Source organism: Conger conger, chromosome 6 (genome assembly GCF_963514075.1).
Source record: "Conger conger chromosome 6, fConCon1.1, whole genome shotgun sequence".
In the NCBI taxonomy this organism is placed as follows: Eukaryota; Metazoa; Chordata; class Actinopteri; order Anguilliformes; family Congridae; genus Conger; species Conger conger.
The window spans coordinates 13,515,061-13,527,281 of NC_083765.1; the positions used below are offsets into that span (position 1 = coordinate 13,515,061).

The 12,221-nt window shown below is 45.3% G+C and overlaps 1 protein-coding gene across 15 annotated transcripts in view; it reads right to left on the minus strand.

The window, feature by feature from the left end:
• The window catches only part of LOC133130992 (pleckstrin homology domain-containing family A member 7-like), a 113,763-nt gene that overhangs the window by 71,950 nt on the left and 29,592 nt on the right, over positions 1–12,221 (minus strand). The gene's annotated exons all lie outside the window — the stretch shown is intronic.

Genomic DNA, 12,221 nt, shown 5'->3' on the forward strand with positions numbered 1-12,221 from the left:
GTAGGGCCTCATTTTCAAGCAGGGCTGGTGATGACGGCACCTCTCCAAGTTCTCACCACAATCACTTCTCTTTGGCGAAGCATTGCTGTGAGAAGGTCAAGAGGGCAGGGTCAGGTGAATCACCATTTCACTGCACCCAGAAATTACTGCAGTGCCTGTGGTTACCCTCCTACCCAGCCCCCGTTGCCAAGTCGACTCAAACAGGAAGAATTCTGATGAATCGGTGCCCTGAAAAATGACCTGGACAAGGTCCTCAAACAGATTGCTTCATCAGAGCAGAAAACTTTACTGTTCCAGTCAATTTCTTCAGCCCGCTGCTTCCTGAAAAATGGCCCGAATCCACAGAATTAATCATTTAAATAAACCAATCGACAAATGAACAAATCAACATAATTATGTTGCAGTAAGAGGACAGACCTAGGTCATTCATGTCAAATTGAAAGAAGACAGTAAGCTCCTTAGAAGTCAGCACTGGGTTGACGCTGAATGAGTCAAAACAACTCTTCCACAGGCTTGTTTTCTCAATACTAAGAGGAGGACCTGTTTGAAAGCAAAGAATCTGTGTTTTCTTTGCCGAACCACAAACATTCTAGGAATAGCTTGATATTTCAGTGGGGTTGTGAACTGAAAACAGGACAGGCTTAAACCTCATCACCCCAATTGTTCTGGCAGTACACTGTTAAGGACTAATAACAGCATGTGTACCAGACCACAATTCCTGCTTATTACTGATAAGAGGCAACTACTTATCAACAAAATAAGCACATTTAGTCTATCCCGGAGCATGCAGTCACAGTAAGAGATCCTTCAGAGAAAAACCGCAGCTGGTACCACACTTCCATTACTGCACAGGCACAAAGCTGAGCTCGTCTATAAATATTTATAATGGATGATTTCATGTAATTCATCACTGAAATTGGAGTTTTAGAGTCCCTTCTGACTCACAAAATGCACTCTTCTTGGGATCGATAGAGACAGCAATTTGTGGCCACAGAAAAAGTTACATGAAATAAATCGGAGAGTCCAGGGGAGCTGGATCATCGCTGAGTAGGGGACCCACAAAAGAATGGTTATGCTTTGTGCCCATTAAACCCTCACAAGTAGCAGAAATAAAGACGTACATTTATAAATGTGGTAGGTTCAGTCCTTTCGCCAGCCCCCTCACACCTCTGAATACCTATCCATAAACACAGCAGCAGAAAACGCTGTTAACAACAGGAATCCCCCAGTGAAGGGCGAGCCAACACTAGGTCATGGGTCCACTGGCTTTTGTTTACACCTCATGAATAATAAATTAATGAGGCAATGAATAATAAAGCCATGACTATACTGTCCTACAGTAAGGAAGCAGTATACCAAGCAGAGCTGAGCAATTGGTCACTATAGACACTATAGACAATCTGTCCAAACAACACTAGATGTTTTACTGGACAAACCTCAAAAAAAAAAAAAAAAGTGCTCCAATGGCTGCCCAGCACTCACAAACATCTTGCACACACCAACATCTGGTCCCCTGGTCACTAGTCTCCCATACGTCACTGCCATTGAGAGGCAGAAGAGCGGGGCATCAAAGCAGGAAGGCAAGCTGCCTTCTGCTCCTCCATTTCTCCTCTCACCAGTGGCATGCAGCACACGTTGGTCCAATTCAGAGACCCAGCACAGCCCAGGCCAGCTCCCTTAGAGAGCTGACACAGCAGAAAAAGCCAACATGGCCGATTTGACCAGGCCGTGGGCAGTAGATAAGAATGGAACAAATCCGTCACTGTTGCACGTAACTGAGCGAGGCCTTGCCTTTAGTTCGAACACGTATGAGTATGCATGCGAGACCAATATTTTGCACGTTGACTAAAACAATCTAGATAAATATGAATAATGGTACTGTTAAAACGCTGAAATGAAATGGATCTCAGCCATGCTCAGCAGATTCATTGTTGCTCCAGGCTTGGCCTGACCTGATCTCCACAGGATGGGTTCTGTATTGGGTTTCACTTTTCGCCTCAGTTTAGATTGCATTGGTTTATTAGATGGCTGAGCCCTGGGGGTGTCCTGTATCCGAGGGAAGGGGGGGGGGGTTGTGAAAGGGATCGGAGAGAGGCGTTAAGTGGGGATTTCATGAGATGGATTGCAGAAGGACTAAGAGGGAATTTGATCAGCTAAATCTGGGAGATGTATAGATGGAGAATTCATCAGACAGCAAACTCAAACACTGCTTTCTATAAACATGTCTTGCAATTCAGGGGGACTTTCTATCATGGTGAAGGCAGCAAGTACAGAGTGAGAGGATTTGGACACGGCTCTCAGACATTAGGAAAGCAAAGCAAATACCTCAACCCAAAAAATGGGCAACAGAAAAGATTCCACCAGCACTCTCGCAAACAGCAATGCAATGCAGTAAACATTCACATCCCCTCTGTGGAAACGTTAGATAAATATCATAGCCATCTCACTTGAACTGACAGCTTTCCCTGGTATTTAACCTCTGAAATTAACATGCGGACCTTACCTTCCATTTTACAAGCACGGTACTGATGGAGATCTTCGGATGTTCCTCCCATTAAGTTATGTTATTATTATTTGAATTAGTCTATGTGGAGAGGCAAATATCATTTGGGGGGGATAGAATAATGATTCCTGTTATGTATGAAGGTAGCGGACCTATGTAGATTGAATATGAAAAGTTATTGCAACATTCCTTTATCACTACAATATTTCAGGTATATGACACTGGGAAGTACTTGATGCAACTACATGCAATTAGAATCCATTCGCTTAATTCAGATACTAATTTGATTTGTCAAAAAAAAAAATACATTTAGCAATTTATAGTGTCCCCACTGTCATACCACAATAAATCAATAGCATTCATCTAGCATGAATGTACACACGGAAAGATTTGATATTTAGAATTTAGAAAAATCCCTGATCAGTTAACATGGGTAATGGCAGAAACCAGGTGAGCATTTTGACATCAAGCATCAAGTGAAGAGAGAAATCTACATGCCACTTAACTGTAAGCGAACCTGAAGTGACTTTGGCCAGGGCCAAGGCTATGACTAAGCAGCTGAGCAGAGTGCCAGGTGGTCTCTGTGGTGTGCACAATGAAGAACCAGTGGAGCAGGTTTCCTCTGCTGTCCACATCATACAAATACAAAAACATGGCAAGGAACTGGAAAGAGCCAATTAACCTCTTTTCCAGAACAAAACAGGAAGTGGAAAGAGAGAGAGGGGGAAAGGCCACACATATCACCGTTGCCCCTGTTGTCATTCCTCTCTCTGTATTCACTTGGCATATCTGATGTGGCATCAGAGCCCTTTTCCACACAAAGAAGATTCAAATTAGTTACAGACACAAACAACAAAGATAAAGCCACAGAGCGTTCAAAGGCGATGCTAATCCAATCAGAGCGATGAAAAACAAGCGCCCATCTAATCATGAACCAGACTGATCGCAGAAATAAAATGGAGAATAAAATAGACAAGTATAGACAAGTAGGGGGTAAAAAATGCAGTATATTCTGCAGTTTGTTCCAGCCTTCAAACCTAACATTTCTAGCAACACTTGGACAAAATCTATGAAAGAAAATGCTAATATTCAGTTTTAGGTAGCTATCTTCTCATCGCTAATGATGAAAACAATGATTAGAAAATGAGAATAGGGAGAAGATAGTGAGTTAGTTTTGATCACTGGACAGGCTGGAATGCTGAATCAGCACAGTAGTAACTGATGCCTTGAGATAATTAATGATTAATGGTCCAACCACTGCCCCAACATTAGGTTGTCTCTCCCCCCTCGATGTTAAACGGAGATGCATAGTAAGACACATAAATGTAGTTTATTTAGTTTGCATCTGAAGGTGTTCCCGTTTTTCACAAATTGTTAATGTACCAGCCTCAGTTAAGAAGCGCTGTATTTGTAGGTGTGGGAGGTGTAAATGTAATAGCTTTACTTTGCAGCCAATTTTCCAGAGGAAGTAATATAGATTAAAAAGACATGGACAGATATACTGAACATTCCCTATGAGCCTGCTCCATTCACAGCGTATACCAGCCAACAGAAATCAAAGCTGGGCAGATAATTGCGAGCCTGATGGAAGCACTGTGAAGGCAATCTTCAAGGCGAGATGAGATGTTCCGTCTTGATTGCAGCCAGTTCACAGAATGTAATTTGGACATGTCTGATCGCATAATCTCACACAGCCAACCAGCTGGAAAAGACCCAGCAGGCTCCGTTTGCAAAATGGTGCCAGTCTTCACTCTGAAGGCACCTTTAGACAGATGGAGGACACATTGCGCATTCACAATGATGAAATATATACATTTAGGGACATAGGAAAAATTCATGACAAAAAGCACAGAGAAAGAGACAGGAAATATTTTCTAGAAGAAGGAAGGGGAATTGTGGCTGGAAAGACCACAGGGCAGCACTTTATTCGCCATCGTGTCACCCCGGGAGGCAGGGATTCAGTCAGTAGGAGCTCTTAAAGTCGATCTGGCACCTGCAGTATGCCTGCATCAGATGTACATTAAGTCAACCACTGCAGCATACCCTATGAACATCTCTCCTGGTGGACTCTGGCATGAAAAGAAACCAGGAACTATGGAGATGCATACTTCTGTGTTCTCCTGATTTGACAAAGGACCGTACATAGTTGAGGCAGGCTTGCAAATAAAAAGGGACTTTCCACTTTGGGAGGGGAAGCAAGTGAAAAGGTTTAAACCCTCCGAATGCCTGCTTCCTGGAATCCAGCAGTGAAAAAGGATGCCTGACTCAGAGCTGCTCTCGTTAACCATCTCCTCCGGGACCACCCACGGGTCAAAGGCAGTTGGCCTTGAGGGTAGGTGTCTGGCCATGACGCTTTTCCTATGGATCAATTTGAAAGACAAATGTAGACATGCAAAACAGAAGGCTTGGGGAAAAAAATAAAAAATAATAATATTCAGACACCCCAAGTCAATCTACCCATTATGTGGCGTGGGGGAACGGAGGCGGGGGGCTCTAGTGAAGGTGTATATCTGGATGAGTGGGCCCAGCTGTGCAGTGCTCGCAGCCAAACCAAATGAAGCAGTCGAGAGGTTCCCAGGCCCAGTAGCCAGAACCAGGACTTCACCACAGCTGCCCTCAACCTGCCTACACCCAAGTGTTACTGAACTGGACTGTGAAAGAATCACACAGCAACTAAGCTGGATTCAATGGGCCCCGGTTGGATTCCCCACCGGGAACCTGTGACCAACTTGCCTGGTAAAGAAATACACAGAGAGGCATTCCACGGTCAGATATCAGACACTGATAGCTTGTGCAGGCTGTCATGAAGCGATCGCACATGAAGAACACACGAGAACATGCTGTCAGCACCGTCTCTACGCACATTAATATCCCGGCCCATCACTCATCCACTGCGCGGGCAGGAGCGGCTCAGGAACACAGGCATCAGTGTGACATTAAAACACACTCTTGCCACCAGCAGACTGGCCCTCGAGCAAACAGCCTCTATAGCAGGCAGAGCAGGGTACAGGCAGAGCAGGGTACTCTGGGGTACAGGAGGGGGTGTCTAAAAAGGGTGAAATGTGATAGGATTCATGGCATTCCTACTGCTCAAAAATCTGGGGATGGTTGGGTTGATTAACTGATTATTCCTTCCCAGTTCCTGGACAGCAAGTCAATGTCGTAGAAAAAGTAATAAGAAATTCATAAATGCAGCATATATTAAAACTATCAAAAAAAAACTATTAAACTATTAAAAGCCATGACCTTCTTGGTTGATGGCAATCTTCATAATCTGTCAACCTGTTATTTTCATCATGTTTCACTCATTTTAATAATACAGATGCATTCACTAGAGGAACAATCTGGAATAACACCCTGGCTGCTTGTGTAACAGGCCGACCCCCGGTTGTTTTTTTTTTTTACTCCATTGTTCTCTCTCCCTTCGTTTTTTTTTTTTTTGGTTTCCATCACTCTGACCTTTTTCCGGAAATTAGGTGCACCAAATAAATTCTGATTTGCAGTCCAATTTGTCCTGTTGCTCAAAGTTCCGACTCATAATAAAGAGGTAAGACAGACAAATAACTCTGCCAGCCAGGGCAAGATGAGATTGTTTTCCTGGCCTCAGAAAGCCCCCCTTGGAACAATTAAAGTCAAAATCCTGAAAAACAATACACAACTCTGCTCAAATCCCCTGGAACTCTGGCTCACCAGAGGGAAGCTTCAGTTAATCAGTCCATTTACATTCCTGGATTTCTCACGTCACACCCCAGACTGCGCTCTGATGTGACAGCCTACAGCCTCAACCTTGCGTTCTGTCTGTAGACAGGTCATTACAATTTCAGATACACTTTCTTCTCATAAATTAGACGTCTCAAAAGAATACAAAAGATCTTCCATGCTCAGTTCTCATCTTCTCTGACTACAGTTGTGTTTTTTTCCACCCTTGAAGTGTTCCCACAGGGAAATCAGCATTGCACCGGGGAAGACTGGTGATGTGCGACTACGTTCCCAACACAAACCGCACACACACATATCACAGCATTAGAACCACCTCCCACCAGAGAACGTAAGTTCAGTTTCACATCCTGACCACGCCAGGATAACTAGCCATAGCATCACCGGTGGCTGCACACATTTCCAGGTGGACTGCCAGCAAGCGGAGAGAGTGTGTTCTTTCTAAAGTACCCCAGGACAGAGGCGTAACTGTGGCCGGGACTTTGACTGGCCAATGAACCGGCTGGATGAATAACTGGTCATGGTGTCACCTCAGCAGCGTGGTGGACAGGCGGAAAAGGCCACAGCAGCCTTCTCCATCTGCTGCGACCGGCCTGTGACAGCGCAAAAGCTGTGAAGAGGGACAAGAAGCGCCCGCCAAAATTCAGAGGAGGTGCGTGACTGCCCCCGGCCCCTGAAACTGAGAGGGATGCCACAGCGATGAAACCAGCCCAACCTTCCAACCGCACACATCTCTCTCTTCATGCTGGAACAATCCATGACTCACAAGTCACAATAGCTTTGACACTTATTGTATTTCTGGATGCAAACATACAATTCTATGCCAAAGCACTTTCCAAAAGGCAACATGTTCTTCCCTGTATTATGAAAAAGGAGTGTGTGCAATATATCCCATTCATACGGCATACAGTACCTTTTACCTCCATATAAATGCTTCATCAAAACACAGACCTGAGCTGGTAGACATAAACAGAACATTCCACTCATTAAACAGTCTGGCTGGCAAAAAGAATCTGCTTTCCAAACTCAGGTTAGAACTGAGGCACATATGTCTCACATACATACACACAAACACCTACACACACACACACACCTACACACACATACACACACACACACACACACACCTACACACACACACACACCTATACACACACACACACACACACACACACACACACACACCTGTGTGATCTGCCAGATCTTTGATCTACCCTGTCTCCCAACAGCAGGACATAAATTGCAAGAGAAAGCAGAGCCTGCCGCAGTGACTTTTGTTACTAATTTTAGACCCCAGCCCTGAGTGATTGATGTGTTGTATCAAAACACGTGTACGTGTGTGTGCGTGTGTGCAACAGCAGACAGTGACATGAGGAGCTTGTGCAAAAAAACAACACCTAACTATTTAATAGAAGTCTGTGTTGCAGATGCACGCAGCTGGGGCCAATATAAATGAGTCAGAATGGAGGTATTAGTGGGTAAATTAAAAATCAATAGCTCTGACTGTTGTCATCCTGTTAGACAAACAAGAGACACAAATGGTCTGCACACAGACATTTGAGTCTGAGGAACCAAAAGCATTTCAGCTTCTTAACCAGCAGAGAGGAGATTCAATTCTGGATGCCAAAACACCGATTTACCTGGGCGATCCAATTAATGCCAGACAATGTCTGTCTATATCGTCAGTTTTAGGCATACAGCTCAGGGCAGGGTGCACACGATATCTTGCCAACAAACTGACGAATCAGAGCGGGGAGAGGTGCCGTCGGGGGAATGGCCACACTAAATTTACTACATCCCATCTTCAGATAACTCCTCAAAAAATAAATAAAGAGCATAACACAGCCTGAAAGAGATCATTACGGTGAAATACAATCCACTTAAAAGGCGAAACGGAGTGTGACAGTCATCAAGACGAACTGGCGGCGTTTCGGCAGTTTTTTTCCGCTTTAGCGCAGGTAATCTGGGCGGCCGATGAAAGGCATTGACGTGGCGCAGGCTCCCCTGCTGCAGTGATTGGGATGCGGGGCAGGAGCTCAGGGGCACGGGGGCTGCTGGGAGACCGTGCGCTGGCTCGGTTCTGTGTTTTGGGCTGGTGGCTGATTGCGCTGTTGTCTCAGTTCCACCCCGGGGGCCAGGACCCGTCTCCCAGCGGACACTGATGAAGGACGTCACATCTCCCCGCGCCCACAGGCGCCGGCCTCATCCCTCATTTCAGGGGGACTACGTCACGCGAGGCTCCTTCCCCGCGTCAGTCAGGCAGCGTCCCGCTTTGTCTCTGCCTCTTTAGATCCCAGAGAGAGCCATCGGTCACACGCGTGGCCTGCATCCCCAAGAAGCAGACTGACGCATACTACAACTTCACTGCTGCTCTGTCTATTTTGCCAGGGTTTAAAAGATACATTCATGATTATTTCCCTATTTAGCCTGTTCAGTCCCTACCTAAATCCCAAGGGGTTTCACCTTTGTTGAGAAAATTGGCTGAGAAAATTTAGAAGGGTTTTAAGTAGGGGCTCAACACAATAGTTTTACAACATTTTGATTGGTTGAAAAGGTATAAGGTCACGAGTCTCTTGGGATTTGTCCTTGCAGGCTCAGGACTTCTCATTGGCCAAGTAGAAATCTGTAATTGGGTATGGCACAAATGCAGGATGGATGGACGCAAGACGGAACCAACATCTTCAGCACCTCGTACATTATTTTTCCGAAAATACATAACTGGCAACCCACAGGGCAACGACTGGGACAGATGACTAAAAAGCAGTCCAGTGGAATTCAGCTGATCCCTATTCTAGACGCAGGGCAGCCTGAATTCAGTATCCTCACACTGCTTACATGGCAGACTGAGAGACAGATAAAAGGGGGTTTAGTAACAGTCTGCTTTAGTGGTTCCCATGCTGCGAAACACACTCAATCCATTTAGCCAGCCCACCGTCTGCGCAAACAGCCGCCACCCATCAGGCAAGCCAGAGCTGCCCGCCAACGTCACGGCAATCCAATTACGGCCGCGCGTCGTTATCCTCGCCTGTTTTCAACACCCGCGAAGCTGAATCCCCTGGAGGAACTAACCTGCGCTGATGGATGGGGTGAGAACAAGACTATTTAGGATGGGTGGAGGGGCCTCCAAGACTGTTCGGAAAACCACCTCACTAAACAACTTCAATAAGCCACCTCGCGAAACGCACATAAATGGACAAACTCTCTGAACATCGTCCCCAGCTACTGAACATTCTTACTCATGTCTTCCAGCTATCAACTGCACTGAGAGGTTTCTGTTCTGCCCTGATACTCCACTTCAATACAGAATAAATACATGACTAATATAACAGGCGTAAACACAAGAACCCAAGAGATGACATTACAGTCAGACTCAGACTCAATACGCTCACAAGCACTTTAAAAATGTATCCTTTCCCGAAAGGAATACGTGCTTTGTTTGACATTGCGAAGCGAGAGTGCTGGAGGCTCACGGTGGGAGAGCGTACAGGTCCATGTCGCTGTGCATCGACACAGAGCTCCACTCACCTTCCGCTCTCAGTCCGTCTCTCCTGGCAGACCTAAAATGGCGTTCGTTCAGCGGGTCCTCTGGGGGTGACCCCTCTGTCCTCCACCGTCAACGTCTCTCCCCCCCCCCAGCACTCTGGCGGTTCCCAGATGGACTCTTTGTGGGTTACGGTCACCTCAACTCTCCCCAAAACCACCTATGCTGGTTTTGTGAGAAAAACAGGACCAGTTTCGAAGGACGTCAAAAATACCTAACTGACCTGGGCGCAAACAACCACGGCTGTGTTCACAATAGCCAGAAATCATCTCATTTAGTGCGACCGGGCTGCTTTATTGAGCAGTAGAAAATGATTAACTTTGCCATTCTGTAAGCGCACAGGCATTTATTTGCTGAGAGCGATACCGTCACCAAAGGCACTCAAAGCCTACCAAATCACTACCCAAGAGGTGTTTCATTGGCATCCCAGACACAACGGTTAGCCTCATCACGATAACATGCAAAATGTTCAACAAGGCAAAAACAATGGGAGCACAGATTCATACACGGCGCTCATTCACTCTGCAGCAGCAGTATGATTGAGCAGTCACTTAACCCTGTCCAAGGTCTTTTCCTGCTGCCAGAGAAAGGGTTTGTTCTGCGCGACATGCTTTCAGCCAGATCGATGGCAGAGTTGACTGGCCTCCTGGTAACATGGGGGCCATTAGGCAGAATTGCTCGTGAAGATCTCTGTTAGCAATGCAAAACAAACACAGTTTTAGCACTTTAGTTCTCAGCATTGTATAGGTAATAATATTTATAATAATGATAATGATAATAATAATAATAATAATAGTGTTGTTATTGTTTGTATTATTATTGTATAATCATCAAAGGTGCAGGATGCCTTCAAAATGAAAGGAAACTAGAAATTCCGATCACAGAGGGATCAGGAAAGAAGCCTCCCCCCGCCTGCCCTTCCACTGCCTCGGTTTGTTTTTCTTCCCAATGCACTGCAACTTCAACTTCAACATGAGTCCCTTTTATATTACAAATATATATATATGTATTTGGGGGTCGTTTTGGATTAGTGGGTGGACATGGAGTGTGAGGACATATATAATTCCTGCGGAATATCAATGTAGAAAAAAACCCTTAGGTTTCACAAACACACACACACACACACTAAATAAACTACAAATACATCTTCTCATCAATAACATACACCGTACATAGCTGGATGTTGGATTTCAGCTCATGTTTTTTTTATATCAAGCAATCATTTATGACTCAACATGATACACTCCAGTGCTTTTGACTGCGGCATAAAGACTACATCACCTCAGGCGACAAGGGGTTTAACTTGCTCAATGTCAAACTAGATAGCAATAGTAGGGGGAAAAAACACCAAAAGGAAGCAAAATTCCCTGATTATCAATAGGAAAATAAATTAATAAAATAATGTTTTATCATGAGTATTTGGTAGCATGAAAAAGAAAGCCCAATAAAGCTCCAAAATACTGATGAAAACAAGTCTGTCAATAGAATGATATGAATGATAAACAATAAGTGCAACCAAAATAAAATAGATAAAATGTTTATCCAAAGCCCAGGCTTCATAGGGGCTGAACGGTCTGCAGCTCCCAGCCGTAGTGAATGTGGCAGACAAACGGCCGAGGGACACAGGCAGCACACACACTGCAGTCACTGGACCTCAGGAGACGCTGACGTTCTCTCTATCCACAGAGCGGGATGTTCAGTTACTCTTCCAGTAACTGAACATTCCCAGGCTGAATGGGGTTGATGTTCTTCTGAAACAGTCAGGCTACATAGTGCAGTAGATTTATGTCCCACTTCTGTCATGATAACAGTCCCTCCTGCCGGAGGTGGTCGTCATGCGCTTTCCAATTTTCGTAACTTTTGCTCCGCTTCCCATAACACGCCTCTTCCTTGGCGGCCATTTCTGTCTGAGTCAACCCTGACCGTTTCAAGATTCGATTCAACTTCAAAAATCATTTGGATTCCGACAAACCTCCACTGGCTGCTGCCAAGGGTATTCCAGGAAGCCAATATGTAAAATAACTCCCAATGTACAAAGTGTTGAGCCATTCCAGGATTTACTAATGACAGCCGAGTGCCTCCACCAGCAGGCAGCATCCAGGCGTTGTATTCACCTGCACTTAGTAAAACCTGGAATGGCTCAGCCCACGATGCAGTGGGAGTGGCAGGCCCAACCACACCACTGGAAGTGGTCCATTTCCAATCCATTGAGGGTGGATGTTGACTCCCATAGATAAATATCACATGGAATTATATATACACATCTACCTCCCTTTGACCCCGATATCGACACATTGTCTAGATGGCCATACCAATGACACAGCTCTATACTTGCGATCTCTCTCATAGCGCACAAAACACAGGCTGCCCAGGCAGAGCAACATCACACAGTAGACCCCCCCTCCCCAGTCCCTGACTCAGTCTGAAGCCTCTGTACACTTCCTCTGGCCGCAGACCCAA